The 27,961-nt window shown below is 42.0% G+C and overlaps 1 long non-coding RNA gene across 1 annotated transcript; it reads left to right on the forward strand.

Annotated features, from left to right (window-relative positions):
• The first annotated feature begins 4,535 nt into the window (after positions 1-4,535).
• Positions 4,536-26,495, forward strand: LOC133480352 (uncharacterized). Its single transcript, XR_009789244.1, has 3 exons — positions 4,536-4,637; positions 10,045-10,239; positions 25,839-26,495. It is a non-coding gene; the product is annotated as an uncharacterized LOC133480352 (long non-coding RNA).
• Positions 26,496-27,961: the final 1,466 nt, after the last annotated feature.

A 27,961-nucleotide genomic window follows, 5' to 3' on the forward strand; every position in this document is an offset into this window, starting at 1 on the left:
GAGGAGGAGGAAGATATGGTGGTCTTATTGGGGGCGAAGGAAGCACTAATAACCAGACTGGTAGAGATGCTGTGTGTCAGGCTGCTGCTGTATTATGCATACAGTGTATACAGCAAAAATGATGAGACCTAAAATCACGGTCATTGCTCATTGGTTAGTATTCGGGGCTTTGTTGCAAGGCAGGAGGAAGCCACAAAAAATTCAGTCTTTGGTTGTGCGCGCCGCGGGACTCTCCATCTAAATTCCCGGGCTGAATTTTGGGCCCAGTACTTCGCTGGCGGGGTAACAGTCTAGTCCTTAGGGATGATACAGTATTTGTATTTAAAGCTTTATAAGTCTGGTGATTGTGTTCTATTACATGCATCATAACGGTCCTCCCACATGTGATTGGTAGATGATCATTACGCATTTTGACAACCTTAGATTTGTGTTTATGCTGAAGTGTATTCCAAGAAAACTCCAATGCTTCCACAATTCTCTTCCATGGCAACACACACCTGAAGGCAGCCCCAGGCAATGCTTGCATAATTAGCTGCTGCCTCAAGGACAGAAACATCTTACAACTGGTAACATTTGGCCCGCGTCTGAAGTATTCTGCACCACATGCTGTTTACAGTTTATATTTGGGTGATAAATTCAAATAGTATATATAACGAGGGGACTTTTACATTTTGTCCAGTCTGTCTTCTGCGGGGTGTACATACCAATAATCAGCAGAATTGGAGGATTTCCACTTGATGTGAGTCAGAAAAGGTCATCGTTTCACCTGTTTCTTAAAGATAATCCTGTCCAATTATGATGTGGTTGACGATTGTAAATGTTAAACCTGTTCAATATTTACGATCGCAAATCCTTACGTACTGTATGTCTGTGATCAACAGGGCCAAGCCATGAACTCTGTGACGGTGGAAAAGTAACGATAGCCGATTAGGAAGCTTGTGTTGTTGCTGGACAAAAGTGCAGGAGCAACTGATTGTGTTGAGTGTTTGTATATTGTCTCTCACGAGTCATTCACCTGAATAGACACAACAAGCAGTTTACAACAACAAAATAGTTACCAAATAGCAGCATGGCTTCATTTCTTCTTCTTTGTATGTTGTTGCAACACGCTGCCTGTCACAGGTTAGTCTTGGTAGAGTGACAGACATCAGCTTTGGGGGAGGAGACTTGTAATTGTAATGTGTGGTGTGCTGCGTTGGTCACCTTGAGTATGCCACACACTAACTAAGAGCAGGAATTTTTGGGGAACTCCAAAATCGTTTAAGAGGGCTTAAGATTGCTTTTAGGAGGCTAAGACACTAAAACTTGGGCCTAACCACATAAAACCAAATCATTTTTGGGGGCCTCAACAACATTTTAGGGGGGCTTCAGCACCAGTGACACCACTGTGTGTACCCCTGCATTATTTTATTCGATCTTGAGCAGTGATATCCAAAAGGAGGCTTGTGAATTGGATGCGGCTCTTTGTTGCTGTGCGTCAATTATCATTTTTTTAACTCAGTGCCTTAGAGGTTTCCTGCTTTAAAACTATACATATACATACACAAAATACATTCCTCATAGTTTGATTGATTATAAAACTTTGGTGCATATTGGTATCCTGTCAAAACACAAACACGGATTGTTTATTTGCCAGCCAGCCAGCACGACTGCAGAAATCATAGTGACTGAGTCTGAAAAATGTAAAGCAAAGCACAAATAGGAAGAGGAACCCACTACTTATTTCTGGACGGCTTGTGCAAATGGGAGGAATTCTATTTGTTGTATCACAAAATGTGGAATATATGAGATTTTGAAGTTATGAATGGCGTGCAATGACAAAAGAATGATGCGGGCCAAGAAAGCGTGCTCAGTTTTGTTTTTGTTTTGTATTTATGGCCTATAAGTGTTTTAATATTATTACGACTGCATTTGAGTTTGCCAAACCAAACGAAGTAGAGAGATCAGAAGCAAGTTTAGCTATTATTTTTGTCTTTATTTATCAGTAATACAGTTAAGCTTCCTAATAGAACGAGCAATTGAATTTTTCATTTTCTTTAGGGCCAAACTAAGGACTAATTTACAACAACAAAAAACTAAAGATCCCTGAAATATGTGACGTACAGCTGTGAATGACATTAAAGTTGTGTGAGAGAAAGCACAACTGAGTGTTCCACACGGATGTTGTGAGCGTTCGTGAAGCAAAGCAATATTTGTTCCAAAATCTCGTCATTCACAAACCGGTTACCTGGGTCTAGTGTTGGAGGGTCTTCTTTTTGCACTAAGGTGTTCCTTGTCTCATCTTGCTCAGTGGCTTTGACACTTACTAACCTTCTGCCCTGATGCCCGCTATGTATTGATTGGCCTTGATGAATCGGGTCTTCCTGTTTTCCTACTAAACTATTCTCTGGAGGTATGTAGCTTTAACAGATCTCCTTATGGCTTCCTGAGGGATAGCTCGGCATTTAGAAATGGACTGCCTGTTATCCTACCATCTGGCAAGCCAACTTTATACAATACATAGGGATGAATTTATTTACACACTCACACACTGGCAGACATTGCATCACAAACCGAGCCACGAAAATGCCCATAGAGAGTCACACACACTCACGCCCGCTTTCAGCAGTCACGCCTTTCTGTAGGAATCTCCTCTGGGTTCTGCGTCCAAGGTGAGCACGCTGGCTGGCAGCTCCTGAGGAGTTGCTAGGAACAGATAGCTGAGCGAAGCTATTAAAATACGGGCAGGAATTTCCCTTATCTCGCCCACGGAGGCAGCTTGCGCCGCTTTGTGCTATTATGGAGATAAAATGCGCAGGGCTCGGAATCGGGGGGGGGGGCAGTGGGGAGGTTGGGTATGGAAGACGTTGGAACGTCAGATTTACGGAGCTAGGGAAGCTTAAGGTTATTAAATTGGAAGATTACTGGACTGCGAAATTGTTGAAGTTTTTACGAGAAGTTGGGGGATTTAACCCGTATTAAACAGCATAGCATTAGGAAAGCTGCGATATACATTCTTCCTAATTCAGTTTTACCTCTTCAATTCTCTTGAAAAGCTCTTAATTCCTTTTCTCTCAGACAAAATCAAGCTTCTCTGAAATCTTCATTTAGAGGTGCACGGTCACCTTCCACTCGTCTCTCCTTACCTGCATCCAAGCTCACTGGCACGCTACCATCATCTGTAGCAACTACTGCTTATTTATTCCACCATGTGCAGAGGACTGATTCTGTTATTTAGACATGACCCGAATCTAAAAAAAATAATAAATAAGCACAAAAATAATAATCAAAGCAGTACATTTTCAGGTTACATTGCATCAACTGGAACCTTTTCAACAATTTGTCCAGCTTTCGCTTCATTAATAATTACATACATAAATAAATAAATAATAAAATGTCACCATGGTGGACAAAACAGGCCAGACAGAAAAAGCTGACGTTCCACTTGATTGCATTTAGTTAGACACAGCAATATTAAATTGATCAAACATTGACTTTTTGGCATTGAACAAGTAAAAAATTGTATGGACTAGTATGAGGGCAGCATCGTGTTACAGTTTTTAGCACATCTGACTCACACCTCTAAGGTTCGGTGTTCGAATCTCAGCAGTTTGCATTGTAAAAAGATGCATGTTAGGTTTACTAAAGACTCGAATTGTCCATAAGTGCAAATGTGAGTGTACAGTAAATGGTTGTTTGTGTATGTGGCCTGCGATTGACCGGTGACCAGACCAGGGTGTACCTCGCCTCTTGCCCAAAGTCAGCTGAAATTATCTTCAGCTCACCTGCAACCCTAATGAGGAAAAACACTATAGAAAATAGATGTTCTATTGCAATATTACTGTCTGTGAATTCTGCATTAATTTATTGTTTATTGTTGTTATTTTCACTAAAAACAACAGCAGAATTCTCAGCAAGGCATTAACTTTAATACACCAAAGGGAATTTACAAGACAACAATACGAAACAGAAGAAAATGGTAATAGTCTTGTTAGGATGGTACTTTGATGGATGGTAAGGCCTTTACATTGTAGCATTAAAGAAAAAAGAAACATTGACAACAATGTTTTCCACCCAATTTGCTGATGTCTGACAAATCTTTTAAAAGAAATCAGACCAATGGCCAACACGTGTTTACATAATTCATAAACAGGTGAAGTTGCTACGTGAGCGTGTGTTCTTCCTATAAATTGATGAACGGCTATCCAGAAAATATCAGTGAATTTCACATTTGCATTCCTGAGCGTTCCTTCCCTTCCTTTTTCCTATCATCGGACACACATACAAACACACATAACACAGCCCTTCAACGTACTTTTCATCTCCTGCAAAGGACTGAATTTCCACTTCAGATCCACAATAGCAGTTTTATGTGTGTACACATTTTCAACGCGGTCTATTTGAGTCCTTTCTATTTTAGATATTTACCATTTTCTCACACTTTCAGCAGCACTAAACACACAGTACAGGAAGTCCTCGAGTTACGACGCGCTCGACCTACGACGTTTCGACTTTACGACGCCCGTGCCTCGTCCGCCATTTTGTCCCAGCACCATAGTGTTTCTGCTTAGCTAGTGCATAGTGCTTGTCTGTGTTTGTGCGACGCGAGTTATCTTTGCCTTTTTCACCCTCCTTTTTCCACACTCTCAGCAGTAATGGTAAGTACAGCATCTTATTTTTTTATTTTAATGTATTTTAGTTTCTTTATACGAAGTGTTAACCTTTCCTGCTACGGTCACCTGACCGTGGTCGGGAGACGCAGGGGTTACCTCCCTTCTCTCGTTCCACAGCTGAGCTGGGTGGCGGCAACAATAAAGGCACGAAGCACCGATTTGCTGCTTAATGGCTTTATTAGCTCCTCTGCACATTCAACGTCAACGGGTCCTCCGCTAATCGCTACTCTTCCCCGGTCGCCGTCACTACACTTGCTACCGTACACACTCGCACTGACAAACACTCCTTCCTCCTTCACAGTCCCGCCTGACGACGCCTGCGCAGTCCTGTCTCACTCACACACCGACGCACACGCCCACACACACTGCGCTTGCTGTCACAATCACGTAGGACAATATCCGTAACAGAAGTATTTCGCCGTAAATTTCGACTTTAACGTTGAAATCCGACTTACGCAGAAATTCGTGTTACGTCGCCAGCGTAGGAACGGAACTCGTTCGTAAATCGAGGACTTCCTGTATATCATTTTTATTTTTTATTTGTTTTATTTGTTTTTACAATATGTGTGTTGCATAAGTCCAAAGTTCTTTACAATGCTGCTTTTGATATTCACTGATATTCAATCATATCCGGTCACTCCAACCCTCACTGCACTTCATTTTCCACACTACAAACTAACAAACAGCACATGTCCCGTACACGAGATGGTTTCAGTGGATCATTAAAAAGTCCAGAATGAATCCTTTTAATTCAACATTTCAAACATAGATCTTAAAAATAAAAACATTTTTGATTTTGTATTTGGTAATCTTTATCACGTATTGTATTTTTAACTTGTGTTTTGCATTTTAACCTGCTGGAGAATGCAATGGAAACTGAAACATTTTTGTGTTAAACTAACATTAATCATTAATATATTTGTGTCTGGCTTGCAAAACACAATTATGTCAAATTAGCAGAAAGGTAGCAAATAAACTCAAATATTTATTTTGTTGACTGCAGATAAGGTTGAATTAGGTAGTTAGAATAGAATGGAATGGAATGGAATGGAATAGAATAGATTATTGGTCCCATAATGGGAAAATTCCGGCTTCATAGCAGCAAAGTGGACAGTAGCAGCACACAAGAAAAATATCAAAGAATCAAAAATCAAATATAGCTGTGTACATATTTACAACTCCAGACACTGAGATTGAGCAGAATTCCCGATGCAGTGTATGCCCTGTGATTGACTGTGGACCAGTCCAGGAAGTAGTCTGCCTTTTGCACAAATGAAACGGGGAGCTGGGATGGACTCCAGCTCCCCGTGACCAGTAACAGGATGAAGCCGTAAAGAAAATGGATAGGTGGTTGAGCCCACATCACCCACTCTTAGTGGATGATAAATTTGATCGATGTTGCTTTAAAAAGGTCTTTTAAAAAGTCTTCAAAGTTGCTGAAAGTTAGGGGAATTTGACAATTGCTAACTTCCTCTGCTTGCTAAAGGAAGACATGTTCATGACTTCAAATCAAAACTGACCTTTGATTGCTTGCAATCTGAATTCCAATACATGATGACTTCGTTTAAAAGGCTTTTCAAGTTCAAGCCTCAGATAAGCATGGCTTCCAAAAGAAAATGCTGCTGTGATAAAATGTCCCCACTGCAATTGTTTAGGCATTCACGTTCCCATGAGGATAGGAAGACATGTCTTGTAGTCACACACATGAACAACCCTGTCAGAGCTTCATTATTATTGCCTTTCCTCCCGACGTGTTCCCGCTTTACTTACTATTTAAATAGAAGACATCTGTAACAATTTTCCAATTGTGTGCGTGTGTGTGTGTGTGTGTGCGTGCGTGCGTGCACGTAAACTAAAGTCATCACAGCTGGCCGCCCTCTATGAAAGATCAGGAGTCCTTGAGCATATTTCACGCTTACTTTAAACTTGTATTCTGCTCATCCTCTTCTTCTCTTCACCTAATTTGCACAATTCCCCTCCATCCATCATGGAGTCCAACACACACCCCCAGCTGTGATCTGAGGCTTGGGGAACTTTTTCTCCGCCGGCCACCAAACTTATTTGTCTGCATATTTGTATGTTTATGCAGCTTCATTGATGTGGCTACAAAATATTTCACGAATCTTAATGCGTGAATGCATGATTGCCTTTGTTGTACAAGTATCTTTGAGAGTGGCAATAATAAATTAGTTCACTGTGGTCATGTATGTCATGTTGCTCATGGAAGCACTCGAATGGGAGCCTTTTAATGGCTGTAATTGCAAAGCAAAGAGTCAAGAGCTGGTTGACCAGATAGTTGCATGGGGCATGTACTCTGGATAATTATAAAACAAAAATAAAAATGTGTGTATGTATATGTGTGTGCAGTTGCAAGAGAAAGTGTGTGAACTCTTTGGAATTACCTGGATTTGTGTATAAATAATCATGTCAAAATGTGATCTTATCCTTATCTACTGTAAGTCATGGCAATAGAGAAAAACAGTCTGCTTAAACTAATACAAACATAAACAATATGTTACTATATAAACAAGAGGTGTTGGTTAAAGCTGCCCTGCCCCTAAGCCGTAGAAAACAAAATCTGGACAGTGACATCCACGCGTGCCACATTGTAACCAAACTTGACATAACGTTACAATGCAATGCAACGCAATTGACTATTTCCAAAATGTACCATTATATAAGGTATATTTTCCTATATGGGTTTTCTTTCTTACACCAAGGCCGTCAGAAGGATGTGGGGCATGCGTTGGCAAGCACCGTCATTTAAAAATAAAATATCATTTTTGATAGAAAATTAATTAATTAGTCATCTCTTTAAAGTAATGATGGTAGATTGTATTTAATTAATATTTGATTAATATAGGATTTACCTCCCCCAGGCGTTATTTGTTTGGGTTTTTCGGAAACCAGCAGCAGCACAGCTTGTCAGAGACAGCCTACCTCAGGGCTGTCAAACTCATTGTAGTTCAGGGGTTACATTAAGCCTAATATGATGTAAAAGGGGCAGGGCCACTAAAATCTTACCATACCTGAAAAAGTAATAAATAACAATCGGTGTTTCCCTTTGTTGGAATGCAAAACAAATCAAATACATTAGGAAAATCTTTATTTAAGGATTTTTTTTTTAATCATGTTACAAAACAACCTCAGATGTTTGTCATCTACAATGTGTGCATAATAACTGACCACAGTGATTGTATTCTAAGGCAAAAAACTATGTCACATGTATTGCACTTTAAAATTGAATGAACTTATAAAGACATGCGAATTATTAGCATTAAATTTTTACAGGAGCATAATAATTCTCAAAATTAACCTTAGTCCCCACCACCACAATGTCTCTTGTATTTTTTCACTTTCAAATTTATCCTGCGGGCCGGTTTGTTTCCCCTAGCGTCTTATGTTTGACACCCTTGGCCTACAGCCACGCAACCAAACATTTTGCCAAAAAATCCACTTAAAACAGCCAATCACTGATCGAGGTTAATGCAAGACAATGTCGGGAAGGGAAACAACATAAACTAAACTATTATGACATATACAGTAGATTTAACCAATGCGCCACAGTGCAGTGAGAGAGAGAGAGAGAGAGAGAGAGAGTTATGTTGCCCTTCACATGATGAAAAGGGAACCCATTTATCTAACATTTAAACATACTTTACATAAAAGAAAGGAAAAAAGGAAAGCAAACTATTAAACAGAGAAATACCTCGTGATGCGCCACTTTTCAACGTCCACAAGAAGAAGAATCATATTTGCAGAATTTAGTCGTTTTGTGATGCGGATGCCCCCTCCTGGGACACTACACCGACTCTGCCTGCGCGGGTGAGGTGTATACTATACTGTATATCTGGGAACATATGGAAGTATTCTGAGAGGGAATTGAATGAACTCACGGCATTTTCATGACAAATTTTTGTTGATAATTAACTGAAAAGCAGAATACAATCATTATGGCTAACTAATGACTTTGGTAGGACACACAGGCAGGGATGGTGCCCAGCGTACGCTCTGTGCTGGGAAGCTGCCTGCGTGTCATTTATTTCCGGCAGTATCTGCTTCCAGCACACTCATGCGTAGCAGCCAACGGGCTCCTTCTGTTCCTTTATCATGTGTGCTGATATTCACGCATTGGAGTGCAAAAGGAGTAAACACACACACACACACACAGATGCACACAAATTAACACAGAGAAGATGAGAGGTAAAATAAAATAAAAATACAAACAGAAGAAGAGTGCGCAAGAAAAAAAAAATGTGAAGGTTGCACTTCAACCTCTTGGCTCCTCTGTAGAGCAGCAGTGCCCAAGTGAGCAGCTTTGCTCAACACACAACAAACATCAGCAAACTTCTACCTCACCAACACACCCTGCTGATAAGTGGACAATGATAAAAGGACTTTTTGGACTGTGATGACTGCTAACATCTCCACTACTACTACTACTGTTATACAGTATCAGCTGGAGGGGATCCACTCATTGATCAGGTCATAAAAATATTTATTAATCAGAAAATTGTTTAGAATATGCAAAACATTTATGTGCGTGTGTGTACATATATATATCTGTGTGTGTGTGTGTGTATGTGTATATGTATGTATATGTGTGTGTATATATAAGTATATATATATGTATATATATGTGTATAATATATATGTATATATATGTGTATAATATATATATATATATATATATGTGTGTATATATATGTATATGTGTATATATATGTAAATGTGTATATATATGTGTGTATATATATATATGTGTGTGTGTATATATATATATATATATATATATATATATACATATATACACATATTTATATATATATATGTATATATATGTATATATATATATATATATATATATATATATATATATATATATATATATATACATATATACACATATTTATATATATATATATATATATATATATATATATATATACACATATATATACATATATACACATATATATATATATATATGTGTGTGTGTGTATATATATATGTATATATATGTATATATATGTTTTATGTGTGTTTATTTTCCCAACCTGAAGAACAACCTTGTTGTGAGTCTATTTAGGCGCTTTATTCTATTATGCATTGATTAAGCAGGTGAGAAATGGCAAAATGATACCAGAGGTCTGTGCTTGTGTGTCAAATTCATATATCACAAACATGACTTAATGTTTTAACGAATATGTAAATTCTTAACTGCAAAACTGCATTATGCTATACATCTGGCGGTTAGGTCAATAGCTCCCTCTTGAGGTGGCGGTTTAGTGGCGCCCACCTCCTGTCGCCACCGTGTCATCATTCAAGCCGACTTTTACAACATCAATTCCTTGAAATCCTCTCACTGCTGCACCTCTACCTCCACCCACAGCCCTCTCCAGCCCTCAATCCATCACTGTCCCGCTGATCAATAATCAATCTGCAGGGGCCGAGGCCAGTGGCCCAGCGCCATCCGTCTCCATCGGCGAACATGGGGGCGAAAGGCGGCGAGTGTGGGAGAAAGAGATGGGAGAGGAGGAGACAGAGTTCAATTCATCCCCAATCTGCGGTCAAGTCTGCTCTGCTGGTATGGATCATCATTTGGAGAGGTGTAATTGCTGCTCAAAAGGGTGAGGGGGGAGTGGATTCGACAGGGGGTACGAGGGGCTGCATCAATAATGTTTCTACAGGCCGTGGCATCCCTTCATCCTACCCCCCACCCATGCTCCCACCTGACCCACTTTACCTCCTTTCTTCCTCTTCACCGTCGCGGCTTTTCTCCATTAAATTTAAAGATTCACCAAGAAAAAAAGAGCACAATCGATCACTCGTCCTGTAAAGTTGGATTTTTGCATCACGTATACACTAAAAAATATATCATTTCTAATGTAAAATGCTCCTAAAGTCCATCCATCGATCCATTTTCTATATCGCTTATCCTCATTCGAGTGAGCTGGAGCCTATCCCAACTGACTTTGGGCCAGAGGTGGGATACGCTCTGGACTGGTCGTGAGCAGGGCAAATAAAGACAAACAACCATTCACACTCACATTCACTCCTGTTGACAATTTGCATGTTTTTGGTATGTGGGAAGAAGCCAGAGTCTCCAGAGAAAACCCATGAAAACCGAACCTGAGAACTGTGAGACAGACGCACTCAGGGGCAGGTAGTGGACCCCACCTCTTGAATGTGTGTGGTGGGGTCCTCAGCCCCTGCGGTGCAGGCACAGCAATTACAGGACACATCTGACGGTTATTGTGCATGCAAAACGTTGTCAATTCAGTTGCATGTGTCTGCAGACACACACCCCCTGGAACTTATTCACTGGGTGTGGGGCCACTCATTGTGACAAATCACTTATAACTGTGCCAATTTCTTGGGTATCCCCTCACTTATACTCTGGTCCTACAGATGTTTATAATTTACACCACTCTTCAGCTGTACAGCCGGGTCCACGACCCCTGTTCTGCATGCTTCCCATCCTGTTCTGTCCAATCTTTTCCTATATTGTCCTGTCCTTCCCTCACAGGGTGTAGCAATACCGACCCCTAAAACACTCGAATCCAATGTGTCATTAAATTAGTTATATAATGCTTTACTTTCCTCATCTTGTTTACAGCTAGTGCTTTGTCTTTTGTATTGTTTTCCTATATTATTTAGTTTTTCACTCTCCTTTGTTTTTTCTGTCACTGCCCCTTAGAAACGTTCTGTTAAACTGAATTAGTGTAATTCTCAATAAATATCATCAGGATACAAAGAAACCACAGTGGCAGCTTAGAAAGTCCACTGTGACACAATAAAACTAATCTGGCATAAAAGGGATACAGATCTTCCTTTCTGCTTGACCTAACAGCCGAACGGGATAAAAAAAATTTAAAAATAAAATGTGCTAACCACTCAGACACCATACTGCCACACCCCTTAAGTCAATCATCCATCCATTATCTATACTGCTTATCCTCCTCTCCACAGCTGGGCTGGAGCCTATCCCAACTGACTTTGGGTGAGAGGCAGAGTACACCCTGGACAGGTCGTCACCAGGGCACATTGGGCTACATTTTCTCGTTCGCACCTGGGCTTGCATATCTTTCATATACACGTATTCTCCCATCCAGATATCTGACACACCCACCGCGCCTAACCTGGCACTGAATGCGCAAACACCAAAGTGGCATGATTCATTGAACTCTAAGGCTGGCTGTAAATCATGGAGCATGGAGTTGTCCTCAGACTTGTTAATGTAATTGAAATCTATTACAAAAATAAAGCACACTTTAAATATGAAAATACCCTATGTAGTGGATGCATCATCAGCAAATCGGGATGAAGCGGTGCGCTCTTGCTAACATACTAACACTTTGAAGGAGACCATTTTTTATTGTTCTGTATGAAATAAATCCAATAGACGTAATTGAATCTAAATACTATGCTTATGACAAAATGCATGTTTGCATCTATAAAAAAGGGTGCTGTAATAGTTGAAACCCTGCGTTTTAAAAAAACTCAGAAGGTTAACTTCTAATGCCAGTGGCTGGCACCATCTATGAAGCGGAATCACTTGTAGGTTATAAAAATTCCGCTGGTGCCGATATTCTTCACCAGTAAATATCAAAGCTAAAATGCTGTGATAGCCGAATAACATTGCCTCTTTGATTGGCTCAATAAAATATTTTTTCTCAGTCTCTCTACATTTGCTAGCTTTCTGGAAGTCGCTTAATTGACAGGGAAAGAGACATTTTAGGGTTGCTCAACACAGAGTGCGCATCTGGCACAAAAGTGCGGGGAGAATCAGTGCAGCCACAAAAGTACGTAGCGTCGCACCTTTTCTGACTTTAGCACATGAGCGAATATGGCCCATATCGACAATCAACATTTCACACTCACTTTCATGCTATGTACAATTTAGAGTCTTCCACATCCAGGTCGTTATAATCCTGCTGAATCAAGGCAACTGGACTTTTCCTGTTTGTTAAAGAAATATCACCTTCAAACCAAAAGGGTTCTTCAGTATTAAATTATTAGGTGTGGAGTCTCCCTACCCATGCCTCTGATGGGTGTGACCCCTGGGGGTGGTGACAATAAGTTGTTGTTGTTTTTCCCCAGTTTAGCTGATGAACAGCGTGCATGCCAACCGGCTGTTCACTCGCCTGGTGACAAAACAGCTCAATAGGGCCACTCCTCCCGTGGAATGAGACAAGCTTTTGGAGAACGATGTTAGGACGATAGGTGATGCCTCAAAACCTCTTCTTCTGTATAAAGATGGCTTTTATGGAACCTAACATGCATGTTTTTGTAATGTGGGAGGAAGATGGAGTACCCTGATAAAACCTACGCAAGCAAGGGAGAAGTCCAAATAGGAAGGTCAGGTGCGAGATTTGAAAGTATTACAGAAATTCTGAACAATTACGTTGTACATTACATTCATCTTTTCTTATTTTAGTTCATTTTTAAAAATGCCAAAGCAGCCAACAAAGATAGTGAAACATAACCCTTGAATCCCTGGCTTAACTTTTCACAGCTATAATTGAATTCTTATGTTCAAGTTAAGAACATACACTGAGTGGGTGTTGCTGGTGAAAAGTAAAGCTTTCGCTAACGTGTTGGTCCCCTTGGAGCTGAGCAGCATTCATCGTCTGACCTGCTGCAGGATGAACATTCTCGCCCTCTCGTCAAGCTGTGCTAACTAGGCTGTTAACCTATCCCATGCAACATCCTCAATTAAAACAAGTCCTTGGAAAGGATGTGCTAATTCTAGACTCTCTGACTCATTCAGCGCCATGTAAGCATGTGTCTGTGTCTATGTGTGTGTCTGTGTGAGTGTCTGTGGGTGTGGATGCACACACAGGGTCTTTCCATCACTCTCATTGGAAAGCCCAACAATAAATATTTCTTTTATGGTTCCTATGTAATCCCAAGAGCTCTACTACTACTTGTGCAACATACAACATTGTGTAAGTATAGACAGTTTGAAGGAAACCAGTGTCAGGAGCGGAATTATTACAAACATACATTTCTGCTAGTAGGAAGCGTCTATAAATCTCCGCAGGGTGAGATCTTCATCACACACGAGACGTTTGCGGAGCTGCTTATTGGAGTTCCGTGTTTTATGACAAGTCATCAAACATAGCGGCCATGATGAAAGCTCACATTTTTCACAATTTAATGTTGTCTAATGTCTAAGCGTTGTTCAAATTTGTTCCCAACTGGATAAACTCTCTCGTAGGACAGCTGGAAATGGCCAAAATGAATCTACAATGAGCCATCATTTATCATGGGGATACAATCCAGACCCCAGGTATCTTGGGGTCTTGTTCACGAGTGAGGGAGGAATGCAATGAGAGATCAACAGGCAGATCGGTGCAGCGTCTGCAGTGATGCAGACTTTGTATCGGTCCGTTGTGGTAAAGAAGGAGCTCAGCCGAAAGGGTTCCTACCCTCACCTATGGTCACGAGCTCTGGGTCGTGACCCAAAGAACAAGATCCCGGATACAAGCGGCCGAAATGAGTTTCCTCCGCAGGGTGTCCGGGCTGTCCCTTAGAACCTTGGTCATTCTGAAGGAGCTCAGAGTAGAGCCGCTGCTCCTCCACTTCGAGAGGAGCCAGATTAGGTGGCTGGGACATCCAATTCGGATGCCTCCCAGACGCCTACCCGGTGAGGTGTTCCGGGCACATCCCACTGGGAGGAGACCTCGGGACGACCCAGGACACGCTGGAGAGACTACGTCTCTCAGCTGGCCTGGGAACGCCTCGGGATCCCCCCGGAAGAGCTGGATGAAGTGGCTGGGGAGAGGGAAGTCTGGGCGTCCCTGCTAAAGCTACTGCCCCCGCGGCCCGACCTCGGATAAGCGGTAGAAAATGGATGGAATCAAAGCACACTTTGAACAAATTGTAAAATGTATTTGAATAAAAAAATACTGCAAGCATAAGTTGTGTAGGAAAATACTGTACAGTATTAAGTGCTGCATGCTGTGAATACCCCTAGATGTGGTAAACATCTCAACAACAAGCACACAAAATTCTAAAGCAACCAACTAACGTGTGAAAATAATACATCTAGCCTCTCCCTTTTGCACTTAACGGAAGTAAATAGAGTACTGTAAATTGTTAAATCAATAGTGTCATTCAATATTGAGCATTATTATGTTTGTACATTGTATGTCATTGTGTGATTTTAACTAGCAAACTAGTGCCACACATTGCCACCGACTGCATAAAATGTGTCCTTGTGTGTCTATAATTATTATTTTGTTGCCGCAATGTCATGTGCAAATGAAAAAGTTAGAAAATATTTGACCTGTAGGTCTTACTGTATGGTAATATGCACCTTAATCAGCGCCCCACCCATCCCCCCACACACACTCCTAGTACATCAAATATACATACACTGTCGGATTTGTGAAATGCAAATGAACCAGTAGCACACATTGAAATCATTCTGGCCTCCCCCGAAGCCCCTGTTCCCAGTGTTCCTCATCAATGCTTTCTGCTGAAACATACAATTTGCAATATGCAGTTAATGAGTTGTTGAAGACTGAGAATGAATCCCATTCTAGACATAATTGTGTGAAGGTTTCCTGAGGGAGCGTTTGTGTGTGTGTGTGTGTGTGTGTGTGTGTGTGTGTGTGTGTGTGTGTGTGTGCGTGCGTGTATCTGTGTGTCTGTGCGTGTGTGTGAGTGAATGAGTGAAGGCTCTTTAATCTTCATTTGATGACTCGAAGAGGAGGAGGGGGGCTAGAAGTGCTGAAGGATGAGGAAAAATGGTAGCATAGAAAGATCAAGGAAGAGATGGTGCTGGCATGAAAGAGTGAGAGCAGAAACAGCGTGGGAGGATATACTGTCGAGAGACCAAAGGACAGAGTAGAGGGTGAGCGATGGCTTGTGACCAAGTGTTGAGACCATGTCACTTTTTGAGAGCCCTGTTACATTTGGAGCAAACCGTTCTTCTAGAAATTTAGCAACGTGGACGAGTGGTAGGCACGTCTGCCTCACAATTCTGAGATTCAGGGTTTGAATCTCACCTATGGCAGTCCTGCATGGCGTTTCCATGTTCTCCTCGGCTTCCTCTCACTGTCGCAAAACGTGCATGTTAGGTTCATAGAAGACTTTAAATTGTCCATAGTTGGGAATGTGAGTGTGAATGGTTGTTTTGGTCAATGGGGGAGGCGGGGGTGCTTATTACTTATTTGGATGACCCAACCCACCACCCCCACCCCCCACCCCCTCCTTATTTGGATGCCAAGAGGCAATCGCCCCCCTCCCCTTGCACGCCACTGAAAATCATAGCCTGTCGACGCATATATGCTTTCACGGGCCATATAAAATGATGTGGTGGGCCGGATCTGGCCCCGGGCCCTGATTTTGACACCTGTGCTGTAGAAAATGGGCGGAAATTTAACATTGCCCGGTGATAGAGAGTCTAGAGCAGGGGTATCAAACTCATTTTTGTCACGGGCCACATTGTAGTTATGGCTTCCCTCGGAGGGCCGTTATGACTGTGAACCCATATAAAATATTGTCTCATATAATGACATATACTCAACAAATTGATGGATAACTAGTTGTAAAATCAGAAGCCAATAAAAAATGTTCAACTATTATTACATTTATTTCAAAAAGGTAACATAAAATGCTTGCAATATCTCAACATTATACAAGATAGCAATTTTGGTATTTTCACAAGAAACATGAAGTCGACACACATGATTTGCTTTCGCGGGCCACATAAAATTATGTTGCGGGCCAGATCTGGCCCCCGGGCCACCAGTTTGACACCAGGTCGAGAGGATAGCCCTCCTCTCACCAAAGTCTGATGCGATTGGCACCAGCTCACCAGTGAACCTAATGAGGTTTTTGCTCTAACACAGTATTGCATGGCATTCCTAACCAAATGTTATTTTTCAAGTTAGCATGACTGGCTGACTTTTCAGCACCTGTCGATGTATCACTGGACAAAAGACGTCAACCATTATAACAGCACTACTGATTGGTTGGTTGTGATACTACTCCGTGGGTGTAATGGAACATTACCACAATGGGCTGCTATATGCAATCCCATAAAATGTGTTTGTCTTTCAACTTGGTGAAGCCGCATGTGGCTCGTGATCCAAGGTTCTTTTTGAATGGCCTGTTCGAAATAACCAAAATAAAACAACTGCACAGTGGGTACGGAAAGTATTTAGACCCCCTTAAATTTGGGGAGCCATTTTCAGGTCTCTCCAGAGATGCTCAATTGGGTTTAAGTCAGGGCTCTGGCTGAGCCATTCAAGAATAGAGCAATGCCTGGTTTTCTCCACACATACCACTTAGAATTAAGTCCAATAAGTTCTATCTTGGTCTCATCAGACCATCCATCCATCCATTTTCTGAGCCGCTTCTCCTCACTAGGGTCGCGGGCGTGCTGGAGCCTATCCCAGCTGTCATCGGGCAGGAGGCAGGGTACGCCCTGAACTGGTTGCCAGCCAATCGCAGGGCACATATAAACAAACAACCATCTGCACTCACATCTACGGGGAATTTAGAGTCTCCAATTAATGCATGTTTTTGGGATGTGGGAGGAAACCGGAGTGCCTGGAGAAAACCCACGCAGGCACGGGGAGAACATGCAAACTCCACACAGGCGGGGCCGGGGATTGAACCCAGGTCCTTAGAACTGTGAGGCTGACGCTCTAACCAGTCGGCCGCCCTCATCAGACCAGAGGATATTATTTTTCACCATCTTGGAGTCCTTCAGGTCTTTTTTTAGCAAACTCCATGCGGGCTTTCATGTGTCTTGCACTGAGACACATGTTCCCCCAACGTTTATTACATTAATAGAGAAAATATTGCCACAACAGTGTGTGTATAAGTCATTACCTACATGCAGCACCATGATTAGGACCAGAATAAGTAAGTAGCACATTGCCTGGCAAGTTGTTATTCACTGTTGTTTTGTTTGTTCTTAGTGTGTGTGTGTGTGTGTGTGTGTGTGTGTGTGTGTGTGTGTGTGTGTAAAAAATTGACTAGAAAGGAAATAAGATGATTTAGCAACAAGGCATAATCTGGAAGTGCATATGAGTGAGTCTTTTATTAGTAACCGACTCGTGTCAATCTGTCGATATAAACCAACTAGTTGTTATTGTTTGACTTTGGTCAAGTTCAGTGATGATTATTATTATCCTTTGTGATGTGTTCATTTTAGCATTGTTGATTTTATGTATTTTTTTTGCTCAAGAAAATGAAACTGGGAGTCATTCCTATTCCTATCAATCCATTTTGGATCAATTGGTAAATAACTACTTGCCTTTGAAACGCCCCTTTTTCATTGCCAAAATCGACACGCCCCCCCTAATGTCTGGGTGTGACGTTAGTGGCAGAAGTGGAGACCAACTACAAAACCGTAACATCTATGCTAGTTTCCCTTAGCCTTTCAATGGCGTTTCCTATTATATGTTAGCATTAAGCTAGCATACTTTCGTTAAAGGAAACTACATTAAACATGAATGTTTAACTGTAATTTGTCTGGTGTCCGTTTTACAGTAAACTGCCTCTTACCGGTCAGTCTTGGTACAACAGCAGACATCTGGTTTGCGTGAGGAGACTTAAGACTCGTGATTGTCCGAGATATTGTGTGTGTGGTGGCTGTGTTGGTCTACCCGAGTACACCACACACTCGAGCAATAAGAACACATGACGATTTTTATCTTCATCGTGTGAGGTCTCTCGTATTTAAAAAATTGGTTAAGAACTTAAAAATCTGAATGTGTGTAACCCGCTTTAGAGCCACAAGCTGTGCTTCCTTTCCTTCATTAACTTTCTTACTTGAAACATAAAAGATAGTTCCTGTTTAATTGTAAAGGAACTAATGGCAAGGATCTTGGATAACAATAAGTGTCTTTGTCTCCTAAAATTAATAGGTTTTTAATGAATTCATTTTTAAACGAACAAGTTATTAGTGTGACTTAATTTTCCCAATCATTCATCTAGAACAATTTTACTTTGAATTTCAATTCCTGCTTTGTATTTACAGTAAGTCTGAGTTCTTTGTGCTGCAAACGCTGCACGCATATAAATGAACAAAAGTATTCATATTCAACTCTTAAAAGGGCCCGCATTTTGCCAAACCAACTTCCAACTTTTTCTGGTATTTGGGATGTAACATTGTCTCTATGGTGCCTCAGTAAATATGTGAAATATGAATTTAAATCGTCCATACATTCCTGATTCACAGACGTTTTTCTGCCGAGAGGCCTGAAATCAGGTCATTCGAATTTCTCGAGCTTATCTACATCACCAGCGAAGATCTCCGCCTACCTCTCCGCTCCCGACCCAGCACTGTCAACATAACAAATGCGTGTGCTCCCACAAGTGGGTCTTCTACACGGAGGCAACCAATCCAAGGAAAGGGGGCGGTTTTAGCCAAATATGGACAAAGCGGATACAAAACTGGGTCAAACAGAAGTAGCTGTCAGAGGGACCTTTTCTAAACAATCGTACAATCAAAGTTAATTTTTTTTTAATTAAATTGACACTTTTATACTAAGCCCATGTTAGAGAGTCACTCTATGGAGGTCTAAATAGCCAAAATATGGGACCTTTATTAAATCAATAGATGTCCCTGAATTGAAATTGAATTTTTAAGTGAATTCAATTTACGACCCATATTATAGAATTTGTTCCATGAAATTGTATTGATTTATTCTTCTTCATTTTGTATTGCTTCTCTGGCTGCTCTGCTTTCAGTGAAGGTATATAGATTTATTTTTTATTTTATTTTATTTTTTTGTCCAATCAGATTTCAGCTTCAACTCACAGAGGGCCAGCGAGCAGGCCCATATTAAAGTCAGCAATTTTCCATCCTCTGATTGGTTGGTCAGAGCAAGCAAAGTTTGACTAGCAAAATGCATTTGTAGCAATCTGCACTCATTAATACAGTGGTGCCTTGACTTCTGATTTTAATTCGCTCCATGACCACGCTCGTTACTCAAATCACTCGAGTCTCAAATCACCTCTCCCAACTGAAATGAATGGAAATGGGATTAATCTGTTCAAAACTACTCCAAAAAACACTTTTTTTCATATAAATCTTGTATTAAATGAATGAATGAATGTAAAATATAATACCTGCAAACTGAGTGAATGACAGGATGTGAGCGAAAGCACAAGCAAGCGTTACTCATGGCTGTTAGGAAGCGTAGTTGTGAAGCCAAATAATATTTGTTTAAAATATGTGTTTGTGAATTGATTGATTGACTGAAAAATTGCCCAAGCGACTGCTCGTCTTTTAAGTGGGGTCGCTTGAAAGTTGAGCTACCCCTCTAAATGTAATAATTAGCATTTCTGTTGAGTATGATGTATTTTATTTTATTATGTTATTTTTGGATTCTGAACTGCTCAAGATGTCGTACTGTACGTGGCACTCTTACGTGAATGTCATATTGCTGTTTTGTATAGTATTGATAGTTTGTACCAAATTTGGAGCCCGCCGCTGGAAGAACCCCTGTAAAACACCTCCCAATTGGACAAAGATGTCCACAAATATCCTTCTGACATCTTGTGGAACATCTTCTCGGGAGTGGAAGCTGTTACACACAGCAAGTGTTGCACACTGTGACATAGCTGCACACTCATGTGCAGTGCCGACTGACGCTCGAGGAGACGAAGTGTGCTCACGCTGCGTGGGCACAGCGCGACGTGCATTATTCCATAAGACTCATGTGACGCATATACTGTCACAGTGTTAAAAACTGTGAGTCAAATGTGGAGGCATAGGAAAACGCGTCTTTTTGTTGACCTTGGCCAACTTTACCTGAACTAAACAGAACTTGGCAATCACTATGTGGTGATGATTCACATTGATGACTTGGAACTGTATTAACATATGATGGCAGGGATCTGCGAGGGGCTGACAGCGAGGGAGGCGATGATAGGTGGCGGTTAAGGAGAGGGCTGCTGGGGAGGAAGCACTTGGGTGAAGGGCGCTCTTGGACCAGAATGATGAAGGGAGCCTTCGAAGGACAGATGGGAACGAGATTGGCGAATCAATACCATCCAAGGGTGTTTTGTTATTAACGCATACAGCGAGAAGCCCCCATTTAACACTCCTCACCTGACTGCTCATTCATACACACACACGCACACACACACATACACGCGCACACACACTGTGCATTAATCAAGGGTACACTAAAGTAACTCGAATGCACGTCCAGGTGACCTTTATAAGACGTGTGACTTGACCACACCTAACCTTACTCTAACCTTTGATCTTTACCGTCAAATGTCTTAATTGACTGGATCCCTTGAGGCCAACCAACATCTTTGGTGACTTAAGTAGGGTACACACATACCAATAATTACACCCTCCCTAGCATCCAAATTCATTACTGGATGGCGCTAAAAGATTATCCTTTGCCCTTATGCTGTGGTGTGAGGTGTGTTTAGCGTGATTGATGTCCTCCCTAATATGCTCAGAAAACAGTTGGTCATCTTCTTCGACTACTCCTCTCTCCTTCGTTGTATTTTCCAGCTGTATGGATGCTCTGTGGCACCATGCTGCCTCTCACAGGTCTGTCTTGGTACTACAACAGCTATCGGGTTTGGGGGCAGAGACTCAGGATTGTCAGTGGACATATCTTTATTTGTGTCGTGTTGGTCATCTTGAGAACGCCACACACTATAAAACCTTCTGCAGCTGACTCAATAAACACCCCTGCCACTGTTTGTCAAAATACAGTACGTATCACGATAAATAGAAATTTTCATTTGTGAAGATCACTCACTGTTCATTTCTCAGCATTTGCTTTGAAATGGTATGCCGGAGTGGAATTTAGGAAGTAAATGAATTCATCTCCTGTTAATTAGTCTCTTCGAGACTTTGCAGCCCCTGAAGCGTTCTTATTTTCCACAGGCGGGCTGTCACATAACCACGGCCACCATTTCTATTCAAGGCCTGCCTGCCTGCGTGGCTTTGAGACGCCAGAGCCAAGACTCTAAATTAAGTCATTGTTTTTCTTTTGACCTGCTATCTATTTGTTATTCCTACCGTAAACCAAACTGCGGCTGTGAAAATGAAAATGGGTTTTATGTATGGAGCCATAATCCAAATGGATTTCTCTCGCTTTGCCTGCGCTGCTCTGACAGCCTGTGGCTATTTATCTGTCCCCGCTCTAATTCTTCATCAGTGGACGTGTGCTTGTGCATTCACTGATGCTATATCTGCCAGCCTTCTGTCTTTTTACAATCTTACTTTCTACTAAAGTGGGCCAGCAGAGGGCAGCGAGTATCTATTGTACAGTACTTTACTATCGGAATAGTAGCCTGCGATTGGCTGGCGACCAGTTCAGGGTGTACCCCGCCTCCCGCCCGAAGATAGCTGGGATAGGCTCCAGAACGCCCTTGTGAGGATAAGCGGTAAAGAAAATGGATGGATGGATATTATTTTATTTAGTATTCCATCCATCCATCCATTTTCTGAGCCGCTTCTCCTCACTAGGGTCGCGGGCGTGCAGGAGCCTATCCCAGCTATCAACGAGCAGGAGGCGGGGTACACCCTGAACTGGTTACCAGCCAATCGCAGGGCACATACAAACAAACAACATTCTCACTCACATTCACACCTACGGGCAATTTAGAGTCCCCAATGAATGCATATTTTTGGGATGTGGGAGGAAACCGGAGTGCCCGGAGAAAACCTACGCAGGCACGGGGAGAACATGCAAACTCCACACAGGTGGGGCCGGGGATTGAACCCGGGTCCTCAGAACTGTGAGGCTGACGCTCTAACCAGTTGCCCACCGTGCCGCCTTTATTTAGTATTATTATATTTATTTTTTTATTGTTGTTGTTGTTATTTTTCTAATATTTATTAACGAGTCTAAATTGTTCATTACCTTCTTTAGATTCAGTTTTAAAGACAATCTTTTTTTATATAAATAAAAAGGCCAACCTTTATAAACAAACTTGTCTTAACCTATTTCAGCTCATTTTCAATTGCCTGATTTATTTATTTTTTTGTCATTTTATGGCAACATAAAAGTATGACAAAATAAACTCATATATAAAAAATATATACAGAAATATGCATAATACATAAACCTTTCATTTGAAAAATCTCAGAGCTATGGAAAAAAAAATAAAGAAATAGTGTAGCATAAAATAGATGAAATAACATTAATTGGTTAATAAAAGCAACTATAACGTGGGTAATTATGTCATCATGAATTTATGTGTAAAATGTAATCTTCATTGTTTATATTAGTATGTATGATTGCAAAGGGGAGATGGAAGGACAAAATATGCATTTCATTATTTCCTTTCATTATATATTTGCACAGTTTTGCCTCATTACTGACGTGAAATTGTCCCATTCTTGTTGTGCATATTTATAAGGGGCTTTGCAGAGGTTCCATTAAGAGAGAGAGAGAGAGAGAGAGAGAGAGAGAGAGAGAGAGAGAGCTCGTTTGATGTGTGGCCAGCGTCTGAGACGCACAAAAATGAGCAGGGACGCATAAAACATGATCAATCTGACGCACAGCATTGCTTACCTTTGTGTGTGCGTGCGTGCGTGCTTTTGCATGTGTTGCTGAAGTGCTTCAGCAAATCACTATCCACTAAAAGTACGAGTCCTATCTTGGTGCTAGCCAATCAGAGGCAGAGGAAGGTGGGTTATGGTTCCATAAATACAAAGGGGACTTTTTTCCAGACTCGATAAATTTTCCTTTTAATGGTACCACTCACGATGCAGCAAGCCACTAGTGGAACGGCTTTGAATCCATAGATGCGCACAACTGGGACAATTTAGGGAAAGTTAACTATTTATTACGTTCGCTAGCCCGGGAGCCAACTAGCTAGCGAGCTAAGGAGCTAAATAGCTCGCTTTGGCTCGCTTGATTGTGCCGACATTGTTTAAAACAGGTCACTAACCACATTCCGCATCCGGACCCAGAAACAATCCCATCAGACCCACACCATAGTCAAAAAACAAGTTGAGCAAAAGACGGAGGAAGATCAGAAAATGACCGATAAAGAGAGAAGAGATAAAGAGAACATTTGGAACAAACGGCGCTTAAAATGGAACGGTCCATGTCATTTTTCCAGTTCCCACTGGGAGCACTTATCAAAAGTTCATATAAGTGAAATACCATTATGAAACAAAACAAAGATTATGAGCAAACATAACCTCTAAAACGGTTCAGTTGTGGTAAATTAAAATATGTAAAACTTGTTTGAAACTTCACTGTTGTGTCAAACAGGAAAGACGCCAAACAGAAAATTCTAACTTTTTTAATTTTTCAATATTTCAACACGTATAACTTTTTATTTGCTTGCTCTTATCGTGAAATGCAGCCCTACTTTTATTTAGTAAGAGAACATTACAAAGTTGTGCTCATATCTTTGATTACCAGGGCAGAATTTATAAGATGTGTACAATACTTTATTATGCTCTAATATTATATCACTGGCATAAAAAACATCAACAATACTATCATTTATTGTGAAAGTTTTTGGGAAAATGCTAAAAATTTGCTATCGTGGCAGGACTAAACATAACAAACATAATCATGATATAGCAGCGGATTACTGTATCTGTATTGTTTCATTGTTTCTATGACATGTGCATCCCAGGACTCATATCAGAATCAGAATCATCTTTGTTTTGCCAAGTAGGTCCAAAAAACACACAAGGAATTTGTCTCCGGTAATTGGAGCCGCTGTAGTACGACAACAGACAGTCAATTCAGACAGAGAACACTTTTGAGACAAAGACATTGAGAAAAACAGTCACTGAGCAAAAAAAGGTTGCTAGTTATCTGGTAACAATTTTATTTTATTTTTATGGACAATTGTGCAAAAAGATGCAGAGTCCTCGAGCACTTAGAGCAGTTCGAATGACTGATTTCGCAACAGTCCGGTGCAATGACCATTGTGCAAAGGGCGCCGAGACTTCAAGTAGTGTATGCAGTTTAAAGTGACTAGTAGCGCGATAATCTGGGACAATGTCGATTGTGCAAATGTTGCAGATACTCCTCAATCAGTGTGCAAGTGGTGCAGATTATACTCTGGCATGAGTGGCCAGTATTGGTCAACAAGAGATATGCAAATAGTGCAGCGTGGCGAGACTACTACAGTGAGTGCACGAGTAATGTATAATTGGCCCCACAGAAATGTGACAACGGGCTGTGGGCCGTGACCGAAAGAACAAGATCCCGGATACATCCCGAAATGAGTGTCCTCCGCAAGGTGTCCAGCCGGGCTCTCCCTTAGAGATAGCGTGAGAAGCTCGGTCATCCGGGAGGAGCTCAGAGTAGAGCCAGATGAAGCCAGATGAAGTGGCTGGGGCATCTGATTCAGATGCCTCCCGGACGCCTCCCTGGTGAGGTGTTGCGGGCACGTCCCACCGGGAGGAGACCCCGGGGACGACCCAGGACACGCCGGAGAGACTACGTGTCTCGGCTGGCCTGGGAACGCCTCGGGATCCCCCCGGAAGAGCTGGATGAAGTGGCTGGGGAGAGGGAAGTCTGGGTGTCCCTGCTAAAGCTACTGCCGCCGGGACCCGACCTCGGTTCAGCGGTAGAAAATGGATGGATGGATGGAATAAGTACTCACTGCATGTACTGTTGCCATTACCATTAGAGAATGACTGATGGGCCACTGAAAATTAGAGTGGGCTAACTCCATTTTAGTCATTTTTAAGTTAAGTTCAGAAATGAATCAAGAAAGGGAATGACTTTCGAATTCATAATGGTCAGAATCGATGTTTATTTCCAATTTTTACCGTATTTAACAGTCCATTATTGCATTTAGCTCATTTCCTTATTTATCAGTGCAACTCCCATTTCAAAGATGGCCGCGCCCATGAAACCAGACTTCCCCTCCCACAAAAATATCCCAGAAAGTCACGTTCAGAGATTAATAGAAGGCTCAGGAAGTAAGTAGTGCTTAGCTTGGGTACCAGTGCTTCTGCATGTTAATATAAGCGAATGTTATTTATCATCTTGAAAGAAATTTGGTCCTGATGGATTTAACGGATGTTTGGAATAAACTCAAATCTGAGGAAAGCCACCTATAAATCACCAAGATATAAATCCCCCAGATTTTATTGCAGCCATGAAACTTTTAATTCCTCTCCTGCAAAATTATAAAAATGGAGTTAGCCCACTGTCGTTCTCAGCGGCTTGTTTATTTGCTTCTTTTTGCTTACTTCTGCAGAGAACCTGACCGCTGATCGGCGATTGTCCAAGAAATTCAAAAGGAGACTTAATGAAGATGCTGCATTAAATGTATGTAGGTAAATAAGAAGAAGAAGAAGAATCAAAGAATGGCATGACAAATGTAGGAGTAGACATCCTTGAATAATTCCTGCAGCTGTTTGGACTGGTACAGTACGTACATTATTTTTTAGGCAAGACTTCCCTCTACTGGAGCTTGCATGCAACTTCTTAAAGATGCTCCATTAAAATAATGCTATTCACCTTTTGAGTGATTGGATTGGATTTTCCATGGTTGATGAAGAAAGCAGTTTAGAAGACTTTAGATCATAATAAACCCATGCTAATTATTCATGATATATGGACTGTAGTTGTAAAAGGCAGTACGGTGTCCTAGTGGTTCACACGTCTGCCTCATACTTCAGGCCTTCCTTTATGGAGTTTGTGCATGTGAGTTTTTTTTTGTGTAACTAAATTGTCCATGAGAGTATGAATGCTTGTTTGTCCCTAGGCGCCCTATGATTGACCGCCGACCAGTCCAGGGTGTACCCCGCATCTCGCCCAAAGTCAGCTGGGATAGGCTCCAGCTCACCCGTAACCTTAATGAGGATAAGCACTACAGAAAATAGTTGGATGGATGTAGCGGTCAGTATTGTTATTCTTGTTGTGCATATTAATAACCCACTGGAGTAAGTCAAGTTCATCTAATAAAGCTTGCCATGCATTTTGTCATGATCTTAACTTTGTTTATTTCTTAGTTTTGAAAATAACATGCACAGTCACGGAACAAACTAATTTCATTAGCAGGGAAGCCCAGACTTCCCTGTCCCCAGCCACTTCATCCAGCTCTTCCGGGGGGATCCCGAGGCGTTCCCAGGCCAGCCGAGAGAGGTGCCTGGAACACCTCACCAGGGAGGCGTCCGGGAGGCATCCTAATCAGATCCCCGTGCCACCTCATCTGGCTCCTCTCAATGCGGAGGAGCAGCGGCTCTACTCTGAGCTTCTCACCCTATCTCTAAGGGAGAGCCCAGAGACCCTGCGGAAGAAACTCATTCTGGCCGCTTTTATCCGGGATCTTGTTCTTTCGGTCACGACCCACAGCTCGTGACCATAGGTGAGGGTAGGAACGTAGATCGGCCGGTAAATCGGGAGCTTCACCTTTCGGCTTAGCTCCTTCTTTACCACAACGGACCGATACAAAGTCCGCATCATTCCAGACACTGCACCGATCCGCCTGTCGATCTCTCGTTCCATTCTTCCCTCGCTCGTGAACAAGACCCCGAGATACTTGAACTCCTCCACTTGGGGTAGGATCTCATCCCCAACCTGGAGAGGGCATGCCACCCTTCTCATCCCAGCCGCTTCACACTCGGCTGCAAACCGCTCCAGTGAGAGTTGGAGATCACGGCTTGATGAAGCCAACAGAACCACATCATCTGCAAAAACCAAAGGTGCAATACTGAGGCCACCAAACCGGACCCCCTCGAGGCCTGGGCTGCGCCTAGAAATCCTGTCCGTGAAAGTTATGAACAGAATCAGTGACAAAGGGCAGCCTTGGCGGTGTCCAACCCTCACCGGAAACGAGTCTGACTTACTGCCGGCAATGCGGACCAAACTCTGACACCGGTTGTACAAGGACCAAAAAGCCCGTATCAGGGGGTTCGGTAACCCATACTCCCGAAGCACCCCCACAGGACTCCCCGAGAGACACGGTCGAACGCCTTCTCCAAGTCCACAAAACACATGTAGACTGGTTGGGCGAACTCCAACGCACCCTAGAGGACCCTGCCGAGGGTGAAGAGCTGTTCCACTGGTCCACGGCCAGGACAAGAACCACACTGCTCCTCCTAAATCTGAGATTCGACTTCCCGACGGACCCTCCTCTCCAGCACCCCGGAATAGACCTTACCAGGGAGTTTATGAGTGTGATCCACCTGTAGTTTTTTTTTAAAGGGGGACCACCACCACAGTCTGCCAATCCAGAGGCACTGTCCCCGATGTCCACGCGATGTTGCAGAGGCGTGTCAACCAGGACATCCAGAGCCTTTAGGAATACAGTTGACAACACTTTGTTTTCAAACATTAATTTAGGGTTAATTTTTATTTAACTTGTGTGTAATACAT

Source organism: Phyllopteryx taeniolatus, chromosome 7, assembly GCF_024500385.1.
Source record: "Phyllopteryx taeniolatus isolate TA_2022b chromosome 7, UOR_Ptae_1.2, whole genome shotgun sequence".
Lineage (NCBI taxonomy): Eukaryota > Metazoa > Chordata > Actinopteri > Syngnathiformes > Syngnathidae > Phyllopteryx > Phyllopteryx taeniolatus.